The 24064-nt window shown below is 39.5% G+C and overlaps 1 protein-coding gene across 1 annotated transcript in view; it reads left to right on the top strand.

Moving 5' to 3' along the window:
* FMN1 (formin 1) overlaps positions 1-24064 on the top strand; it is a 467180-nt gene that overhangs the window by 158736 nt on the left and 284380 nt on the right.

Raw genomic sequence — 24064 nt, 5'->3', positions numbered from 1 at the left:
ATTACTTATTATAGGCTTATATTTTGCAGGTTGTCTTAGGCATGTGTGTAAATTATCAGTTGGTATGGTTATATGAAAATACTTCTTTCAGTTCCTATTGATTGATGACAAAAGTGGTTCAAAGTTTGTTTAGCAATACATAGTTTTGTTTTTTTTTTTTTAAGATGATAAAATTAAAATCAGTGATTGAGAACACTGATCAATCTCGCTTCTCCAGCTTGACTGCTTTGGCCTCCATTTGCACAATTGCTAGCTCCTGACTACCCCCAAGATACCCTCCACTTCATGATATTTTTTCCTGATGTGCTTGACTGACAGAATGAAAACCATCATAGCCTTGGTGAAAATGTAGACAGCCCTTTCAATCTTATTGCCTACATTTGATTTTTCTGGAATTTGACTGCCCGTGATTGCAGTATTGAACCACCTTCTGAGGTGTCTTTCCCATAATCTGGCCCTGTGGGAACAATGCAAAGTCAAAGTCCTGAAGTCTGCTTTTCATTCAAAACCTGGAATCCAGGAGTTCCGATTCCTAGTTTATCTTGGTGGGGCAGTCTTCCTTGTAAGGATGAGCATTTGCTGAATAGAGAAGGAAATGTCATAAATGGCTTTCAGTCTACTGCCGTTCATGTTTGGGAGCATTTATACCCTATGCAGTATTCCTTAGTCTTTGCTTCTGTCCTTTTCCATTTCCCAGAAGCTCAGAGGAATACTCTCATTACCTTTCAGTGTAATTACAGTGGAAGCCAGTGGCTTTGCCAGCCTCTTTTTGTCATAAAATGTGTGTTCTCAGAGGTATCCCAGGTCTTGAATGAGATGGGGGGAAAAAGAGGAGGAATTGATGAATAATGATGATGAATAATCATTCTCTTGGGTGGGTTCGAATGCTGGCTTTTGCCTGCAGAAGGCACTAGGTCCCCATCCACTTTCCACGGGTGACAAGTACTAGGGCTTACTCAGCATACTCCCAGGTCTGGTGCCCATTCTCTCGAGAGCCTTGTAGTGCTGTTTACTCTGCTGATGCACTTTGTGTGTGTGTTGGGGGGGATATCAAAAAAGATATCCTAGGCCTGCAGACAACTTATTTTTTTCCCATTACTAAGTACCAACATATGGTTGTCTTATTCATGGCTAATCTTGAGGAGGTTAACATTTTCCTTGTGATTTGCTCAACCTTTGTTGTGGAGAAATCTGGAGTCTTATAAGCATTTATAACTTTTACCACATTTTGTGGGTATTTCCATTTGTTTCCCCGCCCTTAGGGAAATAGATAAAAATTGCCACTTTATAGGGAGCACAGAGACAGAAAAATTAGATCTAAAATATTTCAAGGTGTTTTAAAGTGTTATGCTTTGAATATCTTCAGTGCTCTTTATTTTTCCTGTATAGTTCGTTAAATTAGTGAAATGGGAGATAAGACTCTAGCATCCATATTTCAAGTGCACTATTGGAGATGTCCACTGTTGACATTGAAGCCCAGTCCTTGGCAGAGCTGAGAAAGAGGTGGTGTTTTTCATCATGTGTCTCTCGCTGTCCTTGTGCTGCCCTCAGCTGCTTTGGACATGCCACTGCTTCTGTTTCTCTCTATTCAGAGTTTATCATTCGATGATCTTTCTCTGAGGGCTTAGGAGAGTACCTAATACTGTAAACTCACTTTTGGTCAAGGGTAAAAACAGTGAGCTGTTATAAGGAAAGCTGTCCCTTTAAATGATGGCTTCCGGAGTCCTCTTAGCCTTCTGAGGGTAGCTGACTGCTGTTGCTGGTGCTCCCTCTTAAGGATGCTCTCCTGCTGCTGCCAAAGCCAACAGCATCCTCTGTAGTTGCTAACACTGCAACTAATCAACTCCCATGGCATCTAAAGCCTTTGGCTCCCACTAGAGCCTCCAGTGCCGTTGTGATGACACTGTGTCCACAGTTAAGGCCACCGCCACTGCTAATCTGTGAGCTCTCGGAGTCTGGGTAATGTGCCGCTCCACAGAAGCACAAGCGCTTGCTAGAGCTGTCACTCAAGGGACTCGCACAGGTGCTGGAGTTGACCTCTGCCATGTTGGGAGGGACCCTAGTGTTAACACACTGCTGTGCTTGGGTTGTTCTACTCAAATGAAAAAGATTCACTTTCTCCCGTGTCCTGTGATGTCCTTTCAGACATTATTATCAATGCCATTCTGCTCTGTGTGGGGGATGCCTCACAGCAATTTTGAATGAAAAGAGCACCCTCCCCCAACCACATTCCTTGGAAGTGGGCTGGGGACAATGTGAGTGACAGACCCCATGTTCTCAGAATTGTCTCTCCTCTGCTTACTGGAGTTTGCTGTTGAAATAAGCTGGGATAGTCTAGCTTTGGGGGGGGGGATTTTTTTAGAGAGCCCCCACCTCCTTAAATGGTGAATCAATTCACGTTGAGTCCATGACACTTTCCTGTGCAGCAGACTAGAAATATCTGGATGGAGTAAACTTGATGACCTTGTGAAGCCTGGGGTTCAGTCCCAATCACAGCCGAGTGAAAAGGTGTGTTGTGAAACATTACGAGGGGAACCTAAAAGAAAAGTATCTAGCTTTAAATGTGATGTGGCAAAAGCAGTTTGTCTAATGAGAGCTAGAGAGCCAGCAGTCTCTTCTGTTTGTCCTCTCGTATGCTGCCCTGTACATGATAAGTTTACATAAGGGTTAATAATGTGTTCAGAGTCTTTAAAAAAAAAAAAAAAAAAGACTGAAAATTATAAGGATCTTAGGTATCATAGAATAATTGAATCATAGTTAATATGGAGTTAAACTTTTATCTCCAACTTGAATGAAAAAATTTCTAAAATGTGTTTAAGTCACTTTTGTCCTTTTGCTTTATGAAGGATAAATGCACTTGCCTGAATTTCTTTTCTCTTTGGATAATTATATATACTATTGCTACAGCAGCCAGGGGCCTATCAGGACCTGAGTGAGGATGATTTGGTTGAGAATTGGTTAGAGACTATTTAAAGGTGGGAAAAGCAGCAGGAGATGAGGCAGCAATCTGGGGCTAGGCCTGGTGACATGTGCTTACAGCCCTAGACCTGAAGGGGCAGGGCCGGGAGAAGCTCCTGGGAAACCCAGAACTTCAGAGGGAAGCTGAGTGGTGTGGTGAGGGCCTCTGGATAGGAGTGTGGCCTTCAGTGGAAGGCGTATCCAGTCCATGGCGACCTGAAGGGGGAGGGAGCTGGGGAAATAACGCCCTGACTTTCTTCTCCTGCTCTCTGGTCTCCTGCCATCATCCCCTTGGTCAAACCCAAAGAGAAGTAGGAGGATGGGGAGTCACTTTTGGCCAGACAACAGGGGACAGAGAGGTAGGGGGTGGTGAGTGGATCTGGGAAGCAAATGGAAGATGCCCAGCACAGTTACGCTGCCAGCTGACTCCAAATGAAAGAACATTCTAAAGCCCATTGGCTGGTTGAAGAATTGCCGCACACATACCTTGTTACACCCGACCACACAGGGCTCTGCTACAAGGACATGAAGGAAACACCTATTTTTCATCCTGGGAGAGCATTGTGTTTTCTGCTCCAGTCGGCTCATAGAAGATTGGACCAGCCAATCTCAGGGGTCCTGTCCCTCAGTTTTTTTCTAGTGAGTGATGCTTAACATTCTGAGACTCCTTTTAAAACCTAATGATGATACAAAGCTATGAAAGAAGACACTGATGTTAATTTTGCATACACAGCATTTTAGATCCTCCTCCCATCAACCCCCCAGCATCTCCTGCCGCCTTCCCAGGTTTAGATGAAGAATCTTTGCTGCAAATGTTCAGCCTGGATCTGGGCTTCCTTTCCTGTTGCCTATTTTGTGTTATGACGGATGGCCTGAAACATCTGAGGTGACCTGGGGCTGTGAGCTAGCATATGGATGACCTTGCTGAGGGCAAGCACACTGTGACTTTTGTAGTAAAGAGAACCTAGCACCAGGTGTCATGGTTCTTGTGAGTAGGCAAGCTGTCCATGCATGTGGCATCTCTTGGGGCTTACTCATTAGCTGGTTATTAAAATTATGGAGCTGGAGCGAGTCCATCTGAATAATGAAGGTGAGCATGTGGATACCATACTGGCTCACCAGACACATCCACAGAAATTGACAGGATCGTTTCATGCTGCCTTTTGACTCATAAAAATAAACAAGAGGAATTTTAATGGCATCTTTAATGCTATTGAGGCTCGCTTAAGCAACGTAAAGCAAATAAAAATGCTCCTGGTTTGTGGGTTCTTGCGAAGTTCAGGTGGCGCTCATCACTGGCCCTGGTTTGTGTGATGCAGTGCCGGGTGCAGGTGCATTTGATTTTAGGAAAGGTGCCTGCGTGCATATTCTTAGTTTCATGGCTGTGTATTTCAGTAGTTTTGTTGTGTTTTAGAGAAAATAAAACAAGTGCTCAAATCCGCTTTGAGCCTTCTCTTGGGGAGATGAGGCTGAGGTTTGATATGCCAGATCCTATGCCACATTTTCACAAATACCTCCTTTCAGTACTTTTTTCCTCAAAATTTCTATCGAGGTGGCCCCATTTTTCTTCTCTCCCTCAAATCTTCATCAATGGCCAGTTGCCTTGTTGCTGTTCTCTGGATCCTCCACTAAGCAGCCACTCCATGTCCCAGTGTGGACACCCTCCCCTCACCGCACCCCCCTCGCCTTTCCACTTGCAGCCCATCCGGTTCCTTCCTCTTGGTTGGCTTTAGTGTGCTCAGGGCCGTCCACTAGCTCAGCAAAGAGGGCACACACTCCTCCAGAAAAAGCAACTGGGACATTGTAAATGCTTTCCTCTTTGGTAGGAAGAACAAATGACTGTATTTCTGAGAAGTAACTTATTGCAAAGTTTCAGTAACTAAACCCCTTTTTTTAAAAAAAAATTTAATTTTATTGGAGTGTAGATGATTTATAGTGTTGTATTAGTTTCAGGGGTACAGCAAAGTGGATCAGTCCTGCCTATAAATATATCCATTCTCTTTTTCCCCCCATATAGGTTATTGTAAACTATTGGGTAAATCTTCCTGGGCTATACAGTAGGTTCTCATTAATCATGTTTTATATAGTAGTGTGTATGTGTTATTCCTACCCTCCCAGTTCTTCTTGTGCCCCCACTGGTGGTTTCACCTATGGTAAACATAAGGTTGGTTTTGAAATCTGTAAGTTTATTTTTGTTTTTTAAATAAGTTCATTTATTTATTTATTTATTTATTTGTCGCACATGTGGCACATGGAAGTTCCCAGGCTAGGGGTACAATCAAAGCTGCAGCTGCTGGCCCACGCCAGAGCCACAGCAACATGGGATCTGAGCTGCGTCTGCAAGCCTATACCATAGCTGAAGGCAATGCCGGATCCTTAACCTACTGAGTGATGCCAGGGATTGAAGCCATAACCTCATGGTTCCTAGTTGGATTCGTTTCCACTGAACCATGACAGGAACTCCTCTGTTTTCATGACTTTTTAAAAAGGTTTTTATTGATACAGGCAATCAGGTATATATGGGCCAGAAGAGCAGTGGGAAAAGAGAAATGCTTCAACCTGAAACAAAACAAAACATGCCTAGGCTGACATAATGAGTCCAGAATTTAGCACCACATTTTTGAAAGCTTCTCCTTTTTTTTTTTTCTTTTTTCTTTTTTCTTTTTAGAGCTGAAGTTGTGGCATATGGAAGTTCCCAGGCTAAGGGTCGGAGCTACAGCTGCTGGCCTATGCCACAGGCACAGCAACGCCAGACCCCAGCTACATCTGTGATCTACACCATGGCAATGCTGGATCCTGACCCACTGAGTGAGGCCAGGGAATTAGTATCCTCACGGATACTAGTTGGATTCGTTTCTGCTGTGCCACAATGGGAACTCCCTTGATAACTCCTTTTTGTTTCTAATTGTAAAGTCAATACTTGCTCAGTTTTAAAAACATTCAAATAAACCCGAAGAAAAAACAAAAAAACACAAAAAGTTTTTGTTGAAGTGTAACATACACATGGAAAATAGCTTGTATTACAGTGTTCATAAAAAATTAATCAGGGAGTTCCTGATCATCATGGCTCAGTGGAAACGAATGTGACGAGCATCCATGAAGATGTAGGTTTTTGATCCCCAGCCTGGCTCAGTGGGTTAAGGATCTGACGTTGCTGTGAGCTGTGGTGTAAGTCGAAGATGCAGCTCAGATTCCACATTGCTGTGTCTGTGGTGTAGGCCAGCAGCTACAGCTCTGATTTGACCCCTAGCCTGGGAACCTCCATATGCCTCAGGTTCAGACCTAAAAAGACATATATACATATATATGTATATATATGTAATTTAAAAAAATCTAAAAAAATATTAATTAATTGATCTAAGAAAGCAATGGAAAATTTCGTTTGAGCCACATTGAGGGTTTTGAGGGTCGTAATCTGGGGAGAGCCTCTCAGAAAGCTGTGAGAACTGTTCTTCCACATAGAGGTCAAAGCACAGTTACATAAGTTTTTGAGACATAGGGGTATATATTAAATGATGTATTATTGCCAGTTTACACAATCCAGATCTACATGTACAAAGGAAATAATGGGTAGTGGGTCATTGTGGCCCACAGAGGATTATGAAGAAAGGATATCTCCTAAGGAGTTATCTTGCTGATGCTGGGAGAATGTTGCTTTTTATGGTTGAGCAGGTATTTCTGTAGATGGGGAGGTTTGGTCAATGCATAATGTAGACACACAGTGTACAGTAGAGAAGAGAGAGGAGGCCAAAACTGAGAAAAATTTTTGTGTGTCAGATTTCTTTGACTTGCCTTAGAATGAGAATTTTTATTTCATCACACATATGTAGCTCTATGGATTATAACATACTCTTGAAAACAACGTGCAAATCAAGAAATAGTTCATTGTCTGTACCCAGGAAGCTCCTGTCTCATCTCCTTCCTATCATCAGTTTCCTTTTTCCTCCAAAGTAGCCACAATTCTGACATCTAACACTAGAGTAGTTTCAGCTGCTTTTGACCTTAATCTTTATAATAAGTGAGTTTTTAATTCCATGAACATAGTATGTAAATCTTTTCATAAATACTTATTTGCATGTGGCCTTTTCTCATTTCTCTGATCAGTTTTCTTTGTGAAGGTTTTAGTTGCCCTTAAATTTAAATCTATCCCTAAGTATTCTAAAATTTTGATGCAATTGTGTGTACGTTTTTAAAAATTCTATTTTCTGACCTTTTTGTTAGATAGAATCTCTCCCGCTCTCTCAGTAAAATAGTATTTGTACCTTATTGAAATACTTCCTTACTGATGAACCTTTTATTTACTTAGAATCTTTTACTGTTGCAAACAGTGCTGTCATGAAATTGTTGTATTGCTATTTTGTGCATACCCGTGAGTATTTTGATAAGACAGAAGCAGAATTGTGTGTTAGATTTCACACCCATTTTAACCACTGGTGGATACTGCACAGTTGCCCTCTCAAAATACTGAACCCATTAAAACAAGAATATCCATTACTCACACTTTACAAATACTTATTCATTTTCTGCCAAGCTAAGGTTAAAAATTGCACACTATTTTAAATCTGTATTTCTCTGCTACTAGCATAGTTGGACATCTTTTCATTTTATCGTCTCATGTGACTTGCTTGCTTATATTCTTTGCCTTTTTGTAAATTTAGTCATTAATCTCTATTCTTACTGATTTGAAAGGTGGTTTTTATATATCAAGGAAACCAGTCGTTTGTTGTATATATCACATTCTTTATCATAACATGTGTTTTTACCTTTTGTTGTCTTTCATTATATGGAAATTTTATGTTTTATGTCATATTTTTTCTGGAGTTGTTGTTATTAGTGTTAAGCCTTCCCTAACCTATAAACTTTTTTTTTTCTTTTTTTTTTTGTCTTTTTAGGGCCGCGCACATGGCCTATGGAGGTTCCCAGGCTAGGGATCCAAGCGGAGCTGTTGCTGTCAGCCTAGGCCAGAGCCACAGCAACACCAGATTCAAGCTGTGTCTGCGACCACAGCTCATGGCAACGCCGGATCCTTAACCCACTGTGCGAGGCCGGGGATCAAACCTGCAGCCTCATGGTTCTTAGTGGGATTCGTTTCTGCTGCGCCATGACAGGAACTCTCCTAACCTAGACTTAAATAATATGTATATTTTAACTAATATGCACATGTTTAGATTTTTATTCAGTCTAGAATTTGTTTCTGGGTGTGGCGTGCATTAGGATGTGTTAAGGGTGGCAGAGTGCTGTATGTAGGAGCTTAGGTTCTGGAATCTAAAGTCATGGAGACAAAGTTTAGGCTTTAGCAGTTACTGAAGCAAGTTAATTACCTTTTACCAGGCAAGTTACTGGGTAAGAATATTTCCTATTTATGTCTTAGATTCCTTATTTTTGTCAAAAAATGTTTTTAATAGTTGATGAAATAATGCATTTCAAGACCTTAGCATAGTGCCCGGCACATAGTGGAAGGAACATAATGTAAGCTACTGTTAGTTCTGTCTTTTCCAGATTGCTAACTCCTTACCCCAACATCATTTAATAAATACTTGGTTCTTACTCTGTAGATGTGGGGTGCCAACTCTCAGATACATAAATTCCTTTCTACAAGCTGATCCATTGATAGATTCCTTATTTTTTTATGTTTATGGATACCTTGTACCAATTTTATGTCTAGAGTTGATGGTAGTTTTAAAATTATTTAAATATCTGGCAGTTGAAAGCACCTTGATTCTTTTTTTTCCTTTGGGTAGTTGTTCACATAAACTCTTTGTATATGAACTTGAAAGTCAGTTTTATTAAGATCTGTGAAATGATCACATTGGAATTTTGACTGGAACTATATTAAATCATAGATCAAAATGAGAGGCCTGATAATACTGAATCTTTCCATCTGGGAACATAATTTATCTCTAGCTATTCAGGATTTCGTTTATGTTCTTCAATAAAGTTGTACAGTTTTCTTCTTATAGCTTGTGCACATTTAAATTAATTTTTGCATATTTGATTATCAATGGAATTCATTTCTCATTATGTTTTTAAATTGGTTTTTGTTGGCATGACAAAGCGATTTTCATGTTTCTTAATTCTGACTGGACACTCATGTGAGTCCTACTAGTTTTTCAGTTGAGAGCTTTGGAATTTTCTTTTTTTTAGTAGACAAATCATGGTAATTTGTATTTTTGTTATAAAATACACATAATATTTGTCATCTTAACCATTAACAGTTTTTACCAATTTATTCATTCAAACCATTTATTTACACTTTGTATTTGTAGATATAGCACACAATGATTTACATAATAGGTGAATAGGTGTTAACCATTTTTAAGTAGAGTTCAACAGTGTTAAGTATATTGTGTTGTGTTACAGATCTCCAGAACTTTTTTGTTTTGTACAACTGAAATTACACCCATTAAACAACTTTAGATCCTCTTCTCTCTCCAAACTCTGGCAGCCAGTATCCTATTTTCTACTTTTATGAATTTGACCATTCTAGATACCTCGTATAAGTGGAATCATAAAGTATTTGTCTTTTTGTTACTGGCCTACCTCATGTAACATAATGTCCTCAAGAATCATCCATGTAGCATATATCGGATTTTCCTTCCTTTTTAAATAATATTCCATTGCATGTCTATACTGCATTTTGTTTATCCGTTCATCCTCCAGTAGACACTTGGGTTGCTTCCACTTTTGGGCTATTGTGAAAATGGTGCTATGAGCATGGATGTACAAATATTTCCTTCAGACCTTGCTTTGAATTCCTTTGGGGGTATACTCATAAGTGGGATTGCTGGATCACTTAGTAATTTTATTTTTTTCTGTTTATTGAGGAACTGCCATGCTGTTTTCCATAGCTACTGTTTTACTGTACATTCCTAATAACAGTGCACAAGTTCTACTTTCTCCACCTTGTCAACACTTGTTATTTTCTCAGTTTTTTGTTGTGTATTATAGTGGCCAACCTGGAGTTGCCTCCTTGGAGCAGTGGGTTAAGAATCCAACTGCAGGGGTTTAGTCACTGTGGAGGCAGGTTTGATCCCCGGCCTGGTGCAGTAGGTAAATTAAAGAAACAACAAAAAACAGTGGGCAACCTAATCAGTGTGAGGTAGTATCTCTCTCATTGGATTTTGATTTCCATTTCTCTAATGATTGATGATGTTGAGTGTCTCTTCATGGCCTCTTGGCTACTTGTATATCTTCTTTGGAAAAATGTCCATTCAAACTCTTTGCCTGTTTAAAATCAGGTTTCTAACATCAGAAAATAAAACACAAATTGTTACCTTTTCTTCCTAGACTTTCTCTACTGCCTAGGACTTCCAAAACAGAGCTGGAAAAGTGATTAGTAGACATCCTTGTGTTATTCTTGACTTTATAGGCCTCCTTCTAGTGTTTTTCAGTTAAACATTATGTTGGTCAGAGGGTTTTTTCATCAATAACCTTTATCAAGTTGAGGAATGTTCTTTATACATCTGAGCCTCGAGGTACTGATATCACAAAAAATAGTTTTTGAGTTTAATGTGTGAAGGGTGTATTTATTGAAATGACCATGTGATTCATGTGATTTTCTTGAATCTGATTATCTACGAATTACGTTTTAGATTCATTAGTGTGGAACCATCTCTGCGTTAATTCAACATGATAAAATGCTGAATTTGAATTGTGGATTTTCTAGTCATTTTAAAGAAGGAAAAATCTTAGCCAAATATGATGAATTTTGTGAATTCAAGATCAGAGAAACTAAAGGAAACTATGGAGACATTTTCTGTATTTTAAGTAGTGGAGTATTTAGTGACTCCACAGTGAAGCAATGAATTTGTTAAAATGGAAATGACAACCAAATGGTTTTCAGACCTGCCCCTTGGGGTGTTCTCAGATGTTGTTTCTTTCCCTAGTGTTAAGATTCATCCTTCAGTGCACCACTGATCAAGATAAGTGGAAGTGAAGTTTGCAAAGCAGCTGCTATTGTGTATTGAGTTACATGGCACAGCTCTGATGACTTTTAGGGGGCTTTTCCTTGACTTTATTTAGAACACATATTCTATCTTGTGTTGTAATCTTGTAAGTTGCAGGTAAATATCAGTGACATCAAAGTCACTGTTGCTCTTAGATCATATCTACCTCTTATTTAGTAACACTAGCATGCTATTAGTGTTTAATTCATTGATTATTTTTTCCATTATTACAAATAATAATATATTCATGCATTCATTTAGCAAATATTTACTGAGCATCTACTATGTACTGGTAAGTTTGATAGGTACTTGAAATACAAAGATGAATCAGGCAAGATCCTTTCACTCAAGCAACATGGTTCTTCTATTTTATTGTTTTGGTGGCAGAACAGTAGGTAGGATGGCAGAGAGTAGCATAGGGGAAAGACAGGTAAAATATACACAAATAAATGCAATAAAATATTCCAGTTCTCTTAGGGAAGAATGTATAGCATATTGTAGAAACACAGAGGAAAAGTGTGATCACTCTATTTGGGGGAACTTGGACAGGCCTTCTGAGCAGACCTGGGAGATAGTAGGCTGGGTAAGTCAGGTAGAGGCAAGGTAGACCAAGCAGGTAGAGGAAAGGCAGAGCAGGGCTTGTTGGAAGAATAACAGGTAGTTTATTATGATTGAGAGATAAGAGGCAAGGGCGATGATATGTGAGGGTGTTATGCCTACAGACATGGAGAAGGCCAGGTCTTCAGAGGAGAAATAAATTACGTGGATCGGGGCCTTGGGCTGTAGAGAGTGGGGAGCACTGAAAGGTTTAGGGGAGTAACAGAACTAAATATGAGTGTTGTAAGACTGCTTTAGAGGTACTGAGGATGATTATGGATCTGGAAGGGAGGTGAGTGGCTACTGTGGGGAAGTAGGAAGAGTGGTCCTTGAAGTGATCCAGAGAACTGATGATAGAAGAAAATGATTTCTATTTCCTTGTGAACAGATACATTAAAAAAAAAAATTGTGATACTCAGTAATGGAATAAAGGGTTAATAGAAAACCAAGATACTCTTGGTTTCTTTTTAGGTGATGACTTAATGCCTCTTGCTAAGCCAGTTGCCAGGGCTATTAGAAGAAGAAAATAATTTGAATTTGAACTCATTTCTTTAACCAGCCTGGAATGAATGTGGGATGTAATAGTGATACAGTAATCTCTTTTATGTTTATGGATTACCCAATTCATGGATAAAATATGTGTTCAGCTCTAGGTCAGTTTACCTGAAACAAACTCACACAAAACCAGTTGTCTGAAACCAGTTTACCTAAATTAATATTCTCAACAACCAATTTCTGTCTTCAAAAGTAAGTCATTATGTTTGCAACACTCGGACACAATAACCCACTGCCATCCCACCAGGGACTCTCTGTGATGAGTCACTTTCTGAGGGCGTAAAATTGCTCCTTCCTAGCTGACAAAATCAATGCCACACCTTTACAACTTGGCAAACCATTTACCTGTGCTTCCTTATCTATTACATTCTACCCATCCTTCCCAGTTCCTGCATTGTGTCTTTTGACTCTCATCCTCTCTCGAGCGTCTCTGAATACCTTGGCTAACTAGTACTGTCATGATAGGTTTTCTGTTTGTTGAATTTATATTGAAATTTTACATCATTTAACGTTTTATATGTTTATTTTATGTCCCAATTTAGTCTCTTGGTCTTTAGTAGGGGTTGGAGGAAGCTTGTTATTTCAGATAGTCTGGAGAAAATCTATGAATCTGCTTTTTTCACAAGATGCACAGGTATTTTGGAAGTAGTGCTAGATTAATAGTCATCAAACTGGGAGATGCAGAAGGACCTTCCAAGGGATAAGTGAGGTGGAGACATAGATAGTTTTGAGCAAATTACCTTCCATGTTGTTAGCTTTTAAATTACTCTCTTTAATTTAAATTGACTTCCTACCCAACTTATAAAGGGAGTCTTGCTCTACCTTGTTTACTTCTTCTTTTTTTTTTTTTTTTTTTTTTAAAGAGCTGCACCGGTGTCATACCGAAGTCCCCAGGGTCAAATTGGAGCTACAGCTGCCAGCCTACACCACAGCCACAGCAATGCGGAATCCAGGCCTTACCTACACCACAGCTCATGGCAATACTGGACCCTTAACCCACTGAGTGAGGCCAGGGATGGAACCCGCATCCTCATGGATCCTGGTCGGTTTCATTAGCCACTGAGCCACAAAGAGAACTCCATTGCTCTAATTTGTTTAGACATAAAAACCTCCAGGGTGTCAAAGAAAGGATAATTCCAAATAATGGTATCTGGAAAGCCTTCTTTACTAAGATCACCAAAAAAATTGATCCTATCCATTCCTGTAAGAGATATATTTCAATTGAATATTATTTATTTGTTTGTTTATTCTCTTTAGGGCCACACCTGTGGCATGTCTTAAGTTCCCAGGGTAGGGGCTGAATCAGAGCTGTAGTCGCTGGCCTATGCCACAGCCACACCAGATCTTAGCTGTGTCCATGACCTACACCATAGTTCACAGCAACGCCAGATCCTTAACCTTCTGAGCAAAGCCAGGGATTGAACCCACATCTTCATGGATACTAGTTGGGTTTGTTTCTGCTAAGCCACATGGGAATGCCCCCAATTAAATTTTAATGTTTCATAATTAACACATTTCGGCGTATTTTCATAAGTTAGGTGCTAATAAAAAATTAACTCCACCCAGAAGTAAATCTAAAATTAATGGTGATCACATGAAATTTTAAAAACCAATTTTAGGAGTTCCTGTTGTGGCTCAGTGGATTAAGAATCCAGCATAGCATCCATGAGGACACGTATTTGATCCCTGGTCTTGCTCAGTGGGTAAAGGATCTGGCATTGGGGCAAGCTGCTGTGTAGGTCGCAGATGCAGCTTGGATCCTCTGTTGGCCATGGCTGTAGTACGCCTGCAGCTGCAGCTCTGTTTCAACCTCTAGCCCAGGAACTTTCATATGCTGCAGGTGTGGCTGTAAAAAAAATAAATAAAATCATTTTTACATGTGTATTCCCTGGAAATTATGAGAGGGTGACTAATAGACATTCAAGCATAAAACTATTGCTTTTGGATAAATTGTTTAAAAAAAATGAAATGTCTTAAAAAGGAAACGTGTAAAATTTCTGAACTGTAAAGCAGCTTATTCACAATCATCTCATTTTTATTTTTAAATTAAAATTAAAAAAAAATTTTTTTAATGCTGCACCCACAGCATATGAAAGGTCCCAGGCTAGGAATTGAAGCCAAGCCACAGCTGTGACCTATACCACAGCTGCAGCAATGCTGGATCCTTAACCTGCTGTGCCTCATCAAGGATTTAACCCACATTTTCCAGTGACCTGAGCTGCTGCATTCTTAACCTACCTTGCCACATCAGGAACTCACAGCCTTTTTATTTTTTATTTTTTGATTTGTTGCCTTTTTATTTTTTTCATAATTTTAATTTTTTTTCTATTATAGCTAGTTTACAGTTCTGTCAATTTTCCACTGCACAGCAAGGTGAGCCAGCCACACATACATGTATATACTCTTTTTTTCTCACATTGTCATGATCCATCACGAGTGACCAGACATAGTTCCCAGTGCTATACAGCAGGATTCTGTTGCTTATCCATTCCAAAGGCAATAGTTTGCATCTATTAACCCCGAATTCCCAGTCCATCCCACTCCCTCCCCCTCCCCCTTGGTAACCACAAGTCTATTCTCCATGTTCATGATTTTCTTTTCTTTGGAAAGGTTCATTTGTGCCATATATTAGATTCCAGATATAAGTGATATCATATGGTATTTGTCCTTCTCTTTCTGACTTACTTCACTTAGTATGAGAATCTCTAGTTCCATCCAAATGACATTATCTTGTTCTTTTTATGGCTGAGTAGTTCTCAGGCTGGGGTTCAAATCGGAGCTACATTTGCTGGCCTAGACCACAGCCACAGTAATGTGATATCTGAGCCATGTCTGCAACCTACACTGCAGCTCACAGCAATGCTGGATTCCTATCTCACTGATCAAGGCCAGGGATTGAACCTGCGTCCTCATGGCTATTAGTCAGATTTGTTTTCCGCTGTACTACAACGGGAACTCCTAGATTCCTTTTTAAGATGTGTGAGGAATATGTTATTTTTAGAAAAATTGTAATGGGTGCATGAGCAAAAGAGTTTGAAGAGCACTGTTCTAGTTTGTACTTAGAAGAAATCTTTATCAAAGTCATTGTGACCATGTTAAGCATGTAGTTCACTGGATCTGATCCAGGCATGGTAACATGTACGATAAGAGCAGGTGTTTATTTAGTTCTGTGTGCTGAAGCCATGTGTGCCAAAGCCAGTGAAGGTAGCAAATTCATTTCTTCAAAACGTGTCAATGCTGTTTATCTTTCCTGAGGGCGTGGCAAAACTCCTTTTCCTATGGCTTACTGCCTGGTTCTCAGTGGCTATACCAGAGCCTAAGGTTACAAAGGGCACACAGCCAGTTCCCTCAAGTGTGAGCGTGCTCAGGGAACTTGCTCCCCCACCTTTCCACTCCTGGTGCTGTGGAGTCAGCCCATCTTTATAGAGTCCCAGAGAAGCTTCTGGACTCTCTCCTCAACCTCCTTATACCTTCTTTCCCCTCCTCACCCAAACTCAGATCACCTGGAAGTTGTTTGAAGGAGAATGGGAGTCATTACCAGGAACAAAGAGATTCTGTCCTGTTTGCTATACCTGGGGGACCCTCCTGCTTCTGTGTCAGATCTGAGCTGATCTTCCTGAACTCTGAGCCTAATCTCTGGGAGGTTAGTGAGACCAGAATGTGGTTTCTGTCTTGCTTTATTTGTTTTCTTTTTTTAAAAAGTGGATCAGTGTCTTTATTATTTTTATTGAAATATAGTTGATTTACAATGCTGTGTTAATTTCAGGTGTACAGCAAAGTGATACACACATACATATATACATATATATATATCTCAATTTTTTTTTTCCAGATTACTTTCCCTATAAGGTTAAGATATTGTATATAGTTCCCTGTGCTATGCAGTAGGGCCTTGTTTATCTCTTATATATAGTAAAGTGTATCTGTTAATCCCAAACTCCTAATCCCCCCACTCCCCCATTTTCCCTTTGGGAACTACAAATTTATGTCTGTGAGTCTGTTTGTTTTGTGAGTTCATTTGTATCAATGTTTTACTGGATTCCACATATAGGTGATATCATATGGTATTTATCTTGCTCTGGCTGATTTACTTCACTTAGTATGATAATTTCTAGGTCCATCCACATTGCTGCAAGTGGCAGTATTTCATTATTTTTTTTATGGCTGAGTAATATTGCCTTGTATATATGTACCACATCTTTATCCATTCCTCCGTTGATGGACATTTTGTTGGTTTGCATGTCTTGGCTATTATGAATAGTGCTGCAGTGAATATTGGGATGCATTATCTTTTTGAATTTTGGTTTTCTTCAGGTAGATGCCCAGGAGTGGGATTACTGGATCATACAATAGTTCCATTTTTAGTTTTTAAAGGAACCTCCATACTGTTCTCCACAGTGATTGTACCAATTTACATTCCCACACCCTCTCCAGCATTTATTCTATATAGACTTTTGGTTGTTGTTGTTCTTTTTGTCCTTTTAGGGCCGTACTCACGGCATATGGAGGTTCCCAGGCTAGGGATCTAATCGGAACTGTAGCCACTGGCCTACACCACAGCCACAGCAACACCAGGTCCGAGCCACATCTGCAACCTACACCACAGCTCACAGCAATGCCACATCCTTAACCCACTAAGCAGGGCCAGGGATCGAACCTGCAACCTCACGGTTCCTAGTTGGATTTGTTTCTGCTGTGCCACGACGGGAACTCCTATATAGACTTTTTGATGGTGGCCATTCTGAGCAATGTGAGGTGATAGCTCATTGTAGTAGTTTTGATTTGCATTTCTTTAATAGTTAGTGATGTTGAGTATCTTTTAATGTGCCTGTTGGCTATCTGTATTTTCTTTGGAGAAATGTTTATTTAGGTCTTCTGCCCATTTTTTTGATTGGGTTGTTGGGTTTTTTGATATTGAGCTATATGTGGTGTTTATACATTTTGGAAATTAACCTCTTGTTGTCACATTGTTTACAAGTATTTTCTTCCAGTCCATAGTTTGTCTATTTATTTTATGATTTCTTTTGCTATGAAAAAGCATTTAAGTTTAATTAGGTCCCATTTAAAAATTTTTGCTTTTATTTTCATTACTCTAGAGGATGGCTCTAAAAAGTACTTCTCCGATTTATGTCAAAGACTGCCTATGTTTTCTTCCAGGCATTTTATAGTATTTGGTATTGCATATAGATCTTTAATCCATTTTGTGTTTATTTTTGTATTTGGTAAAGAATTTCATTCTTTTACATGTAGCTGTCCAATTTTCCCAGCACCATTTATTGAAGAGACTGTCTTTTCTCGATTGTGTCTTCTTGCCTCCTTTGTCATAGATTAATTGACCATAAATGTGTGGATATTTCTGGACTTTCCATCCTGTTCTATGTCTGCTTTTGTGCCAGTACCATGCTGTTTTGATGACTGTAGCTTGGTAGTGCTGTCTGAAGACAGGGATAGTGATTCCTCAGCTCTGTTCTTTCTCAGATTGTTTCGGCTATTTGGGGTCTTTCATTTTATTTATTTATTTATTTGTCTTTTGGAGGCTGCACCCATGGCATATGGAGGTCCCCAGGCTACGGGTTTAACTGGAGCTGTAGCCTCTGGCCTACACCACAGCCACAGCAATGCCAGATCCGAGCTGCATCTGTGACCTACACCACAGCTCATGGCAACGCCAGATCCTTAACCCACTGAGTAGGGCCAGGGATTGAACCCGCAACCTCATGGTTTCTAGTCAGATTCATTTCCACTGCACCACGATGGGAACTCCTGGGGTCTTTCATTTTAATAAGGATCAGAAATAAGTTGATACAGAGTTCAAAGTCATTTTAAAAAAAGGATTCGAATGGTTACAACCCTGATAAAGATATATTGGGCAAAGAATAGAATGAAGTGCAGCAAAATGCTAATAGTGTTGGCTTGAGTGGATTTCTCTGTCTCCTAAATTCCAGTTATTAAATATAAGCATACTTATATAGCTTTTACAATTTAGAACTCTGTTCTAAATTATCCTTTCTGAGAGATAGGAAACCAGACACTCATAAAGGGCACAAGTAGATACTCTGCCACTTATAATACAAAAGGGTGTTTCCATTTCTTAGAGATAATAACTAATAATGAATCTGCCTTGTACATTTGCCAAGCCCTGTGGAAATGAACTAAATGCCATACATGGATTAAATAACTATAATCCTTAGTATAATGCTATGAGTAGATAATTAATCTTTGTTTACTGAAGAGGATATGACAGCTTAGAAAAGCTTATATACTTTTCTTGGGCTTTACAAAGATAGTAAAGAGAGAAGCCAATATTTGAACCTTGATATTTGGCTCCAGAACCACTCTTTTGCACCATTAAGCTGACAGACATGTCAGCTCACACCATCCTCTCTCCTTTCTCAGTAAATATAAGGGCATTTCTAAGAACTGAAATGAGGATTCATTTTAGAATGACTGGAAAGAAATATTGGATATGGAGTAATTAATGGATAAAATCTTATAATGTGTGCTTATTTGGAATTGTGTGTAGAGTAAGAGTTTGCATAATAGACACTGAACAGTAATTATTTGAAATGCATCACTTATTTAAGTAGTATTGCCTGAGCACCTTCTACATGCCAGAACTTGTTTGAGGCATTTGAATACATCAGTGAATCAAGACAGAAAAAAGTTCCAGCCTTCCAGCAGCTTGTGTTCTAAGAGAGTAAGGGAGCATGAGAGTGGTGAATAGAGATAATAAATAAAGAAATCGATAGTGATAAATGCTATGGAAAAGAAAAGCTAGGTAAGAGGCATTGGGATTGCAGTGAAAGTGTTGGTTACAGTTTTAAATAGGGTGACATTTGAGCAAAGAAATAAAAGAGAAGGAGATAAGGTAATACAGGGGAAAGGAACAGACAGTGCAAAGACTCTGAGTACAGAATGGGTATACTGTGTTCTGGGTGACTGCACCCCTAAAGCAGTTAGCCAGAAAAGGATATTTGAGAAGAAATGTACTGAGAGGTTCTTAACCCGAAGTCTAAGGACCTTGAAGGAGTCCAGGGATAGAATTCAGGGATTTGTTAATTTGGGTGGAAAAAAATATTTCACTTTTTTTCTTTCTTTCTTTTTTTTTTAACAATAACATCTAACTGAAATTTAACATTTTTTTCAGCAGACTGAGAACCTAGATAACTTAGTAGAACTGATGACTAGTCAGCGGTGAAAGTCATAGATATTATCACATCACATGAGCATTGTTGCCGTTATCTTAAAATATGGTTATATTCATCTCCACAACACACCAAAGTTTTGTTAGTAATTAGATTTGCCACTAGATCCTGTTATTTAATGCATTAATAAAGGAGTACATGTGTTATGGTATCACAACTAAAATTAAAACTAAGTTGGTTTCCTCTATAATCTATCATACTTCATTTTATACCCCTAACAGTATTATTCTGAGGAGGGAATCTGTTGACATCGCCAGCTGCCAGAGGGGTCCGTGGCACAAAAAAGGTGAAGGGACCTCTGATGGGGAGCCTTGTAGGCTGGTGTGGGTTCTTGTTTGATGTTGTTGGCCTTTGTGTGGAGAGTTAAGTGGGAGCTGTGAGAGAATTTTGAGCAGAGGCTTGTCACAGTTTTCTTTGTGTCTGGAAAAGCCCATTGTGGCTTCTGTGTTGAGTTAGGGAGGGTGGGGAGGGGTGTGTGTGTTGGGGGCTGCTGGTGGACCCCCATTACAATTCTTAGATTATTATGGTGATCCAGGCAAGAGATTATACTTACTCTGAGAATGATGGCTTTGACTGTGGTTTTAGCAAAGGTGGCAGTAAAAAGGAATCAGATTCTGGATTTGTTTTGGAGGCAGATCCATTGGAATTTCCTGGTAGATTGGATTGCGGGGGTTGGGGGGTGGCATTAGAGGTGGTGGAAGAGTTTTTGCCTTGAGCCATTGGAGGATGGAACTGCCATATATAGAGGAGGAGACTGGGTGGTTGGGGGAAGATCAGGCATTATTTCTGATAATTGAAGCTTTAAGTGTCAATCTGACAAGCACAAGGATGTGTTAGCGGGTATTTAGATATTAACTGTATGAGTGTGGAGTGGGTGGGGGGCGAGGGCTTCTGAGCTATAGATAAATATTGGGGAGTCATTTGCACATGTAAAAGTTAATATTTAAAAGTCAGACTGGTGAGATGCTGAGTGTGGATGGAAAGGGAGAGCCAGGAGTGAGTGACTCTGGGAAACTCCAGCAGCAAGAGATTGAGGTCAGAGGAGGAATCAGCAAAGTAAACCGAGGATGTCCAGGAAGGTAGCAGGGAAGCCACAAGATTATGGAGTTCTGGATGCTAAGTTAAAAAGGAGCATCCAGGAGGGAGAGAATAGCCAGACTGTAGGGCAGGAAAAGTAAGGGCTGAGACTTGCCATTGAATTTAGAAGTATAGAGGAGGAGGTTGGGGCAAAAGTCTACTTCAGAGTGGCTTTAAGAGAGAATGGCATAATATTGGAAGTCCTAGCCACAACAATCAGACAAACAAAAGAAATAAAGGCGTCCAAATAGGAGGAGAGGAGGTAAAACTGTCACTGTATGCAGATGACATGATACTATATAGAGAAAACCCTAAAGACTCCACACAAAAACTACTCGAACTGATCAGTGAATTCAGCAAAGTAGCAGGATACAAGACTAACATTCAAAAATTGGTTGCATTTCTTTGTATTAACAATGAAATATTAGAAAAGGAATATAAAAATACAATACCTTTTAAAATTGCACCTCCAAAAATTAAATACCTAGGAATAAACCTGACCAAGGCGGTGAAATATTTATATGCTGAGAACTATAAGACATTAATCAAGGAAAATGAGGAGGAGTCAAAGAAATGGAAAGATATTCCATGCTCCTGGGTTGGAAGAATTAATATCATAAAAATGGCCATACTACCCAAAGCAATCTACAGATTCAGTGCAATCCCAATCAAATCATCTATGACATTTTTCACAGAACTGCAAAACAAAAACAGTCCAAAAATATATATGGAACCACAAAAGACCCAGAATTGCCAAAGTAATCCTGAGGCGCAAAAATCAAGCAGGAGGCATAACTCTCCCAGACCTCACACAATATTACAAAGCTGCAGTAATCAAGACAGTGTGGTACTGGTACCAAAACAGACATACAGACCAATGGAACAGAATAGAGAACCCAGAAATAAACCCTGAAACCTATGGTCAATTAGTCTTCAACAAAGGAGGCAAGAATATAAAATGGGAAAAAGACAGTCTCTTCAGGAAGTGGTGCTGGGAAAAAAGGACAGCTGCATGTAAATCAGTGAAACTGGAACACACCCTCACAAACATGCATAAAAGTAAACTCAAAATGGCTTAAAGACTTAAATGTAAGACAAGACACCATCAAACTCCTAGAAGAGAACATAGGCAAAACATTCCCTGACATCAACCATAAAAATGTTTTCTCAGGTCATTCTCCCAAGGCAACAGAAATAAAAGCAAAAATAAACCAATGGGACTTAATCAAACTGGCAAGCTTTTGCACAGCAAAGGACGTCATTAAAAAAACCCAAAAAGGCAATCTATGGAATGGGAGAAAATAGTTTCAAACAATGCAACTGACAAGGGCTTAATCTCTAAAATATACAAACAACTTACGCAAATCAACAGCAAAAAAACCAACACCTTTGAAAAATGGGCAAAAGACCTGAATAGACATTTCTCTAAAGAAAATATACAGATGGCCAACAGGCATGTGAAAAAATTCTTAGCATCACTAATTATTAAAGAAATGCAAATAAAACTACAGTGAGGTACTACCTCATACCTGTTGGAGTGGCCATCATGAATAAGTCCACAAATAACAAATGCTGAAGAGGGTGTGGAGAAAAGGGAACCCTCCTATGCTGTTGGTGAGAATGTAATTTGGTACAACCACTATGGAAAATAGTATGGAGGTGCCTCAGAAAACTAAATATAGAACTATCATATGATCCAGCAGTCCCACTCTTGGGTATATGTCCAGATAAAACTTTGCTTAAGAAAGACACATACACCCATATGTTCATTGCAGCATTATTCACAATAGCCAAGACATGGAAACAACCTAAATGTCCATCAACAGATGAATGGATTAAGAGGATGTGGTATAAATACACAAAGGAATACTACTCAGCCATAAAAAAAGAACAAAATAATGCCATTTGCAGCAACATGGATGGAACTAGAGACTCTCATACTAAGTGAAGTCAGAAAAGGCAAATACCGCCGTATGATACCACTTATATCTGGAATCATGTACAGCACAAATGAACCTTTCCAAAGAAGAAAAAATCATGGACATGGAGAACAGACTTGTGGTTGCCAAGGGGGAAGGGGAGGTAGTGGGTTAATAAACGCACACTATTGCATTTGGAGTGGATAAGCAGTGAAATCCTGCTGTATAGCCCAGGGAAATATATCTAGTCACTTGTGATGGAACATGATTGAGGATAATGTGAGAAAAAGAATATATATGTGTGTATGACTGCATCACCTTGTTGTACAGTAGAAATTGACAGAACAGTGTAAATTAACTATAATGGAAAAAAATTAAAATCTTAAAAGAGAATGGCAATTAGAGACTGCACAACTTTTGTGAGAAATTTTTGTGGTGAAAGAACATAATTAGGGTATTGGTTGGGCAAGTGGTATCAAAAGAGATTTCATTTTTTTTTTTTAATGGCTGCACTTTTAGCATATGAAAGTTCCTGGGGTAGGGTTTGAATTGGAGCTGCAGCTGCCGGCCTACACCACAACCACACTGGATCTGAGCCATATCTGCTACCTACATTGCAGCTCATGGCACTGCTGGACCATTAACCCAGTGAGTGAGGCCAGGGATCAAATTCACCTCCTCACAGAGACTATCTTGGGTCCTTAATTCACTGAGCCACAATGGGAACTTGATATTTTTATTTTAATTCAAAAGACATAATTGCTCTTTCATATTGCCAGAGAGAAGATAGAAGGGGGACATTTGATGTAGGAAGAAGGAAGACTTGCTGCGATGAGCTTTTTAAGAAAATGACTAGGATAGAGATCTCATTACTACCAGAGGGGTTGGCTTTGGTGGGAGTGTGAAAAGTCATCTCTCGTAACAGATCTAAGGGCAGAATGTGTGGGTATCAACATTGGAGGGTGAGAGGATGCAGAAGTTCTCCTGGTTGCTTCAGTTTTTCAGTGAAGTGGGAAGTAAAGTTAACAGTGAAGAGTGAAAATGCAATAATAATAGTAACAGCTAACAATATACATTATACACCTATTTGCTAGGCATTGCTCAGAGTACTCTACAAATATTAATTCATCTCTACACCAACCTTGTGAGGTAGGAATCATCATTATTCTTATTTAAGGATGAGAAGACAGACGCAGAAGGAGTGAAATAACCCAGATCCCAACACTTATAAGTGGCAGAGCTAGAATTTAGACCAGACCTCCTGGGTCCAAAGTCTGCCCTCTAAGTCACATTGATGCCCTACAGCCACATTGACCATCTCAAAGATGGTACCCCTTTTACTTTCTCATTCAGTGATCCTAATTGTCTTCCTAAATGCACTTCTGTCCTGTCTATCTCTAAGGACTAGAGAGACTAAAGTAAATGGCTTAGCCTAATGCCTGGTTCATAGAGGACAGTCACTAAGTGTTCATAGTAGCTGGTTCTAGCAGCAGTCCATTTTTGTTGTCGATGATGTTAATGCTTCATGATTCCACTTACTGATTTTTAGACAACTTTGGGTTGATTTGAAAATGCTTTCCAAGTAAAGGGACAAAAATAGTATCTTATGTTTGATTATTTATTTCTTTGATTACCAGCAAAGTTGAACATTTGTTCCTATGTTTATATGACATGGAAACAGTGACTCCGACTTTGTATTTCTGTGACATCTGTTGCCACAGTAACCGAGGCAGTGAGCTGTAAAGGGAATGCGTGCATCCACGAGCCTGGCCTCCATTACTGGCTAAGAGCCGCAGGGGCTGGAGCC

The sequence above is a fragment of the Sus scrofa genome, chromosome 1, assembly GCF_000003025.6.
Source record: "Sus scrofa isolate TJ Tabasco breed Duroc chromosome 1, Sscrofa11.1, whole genome shotgun sequence".
In the NCBI taxonomy this organism is placed as follows: domain Eukaryota; kingdom Metazoa; phylum Chordata; class Mammalia; order Artiodactyla; family Suidae; genus Sus; species Sus scrofa.
Note: the sequence above shows the minus strand (reverse complement) of the source record. Positions and strands in the feature narration are given on the sequence as shown.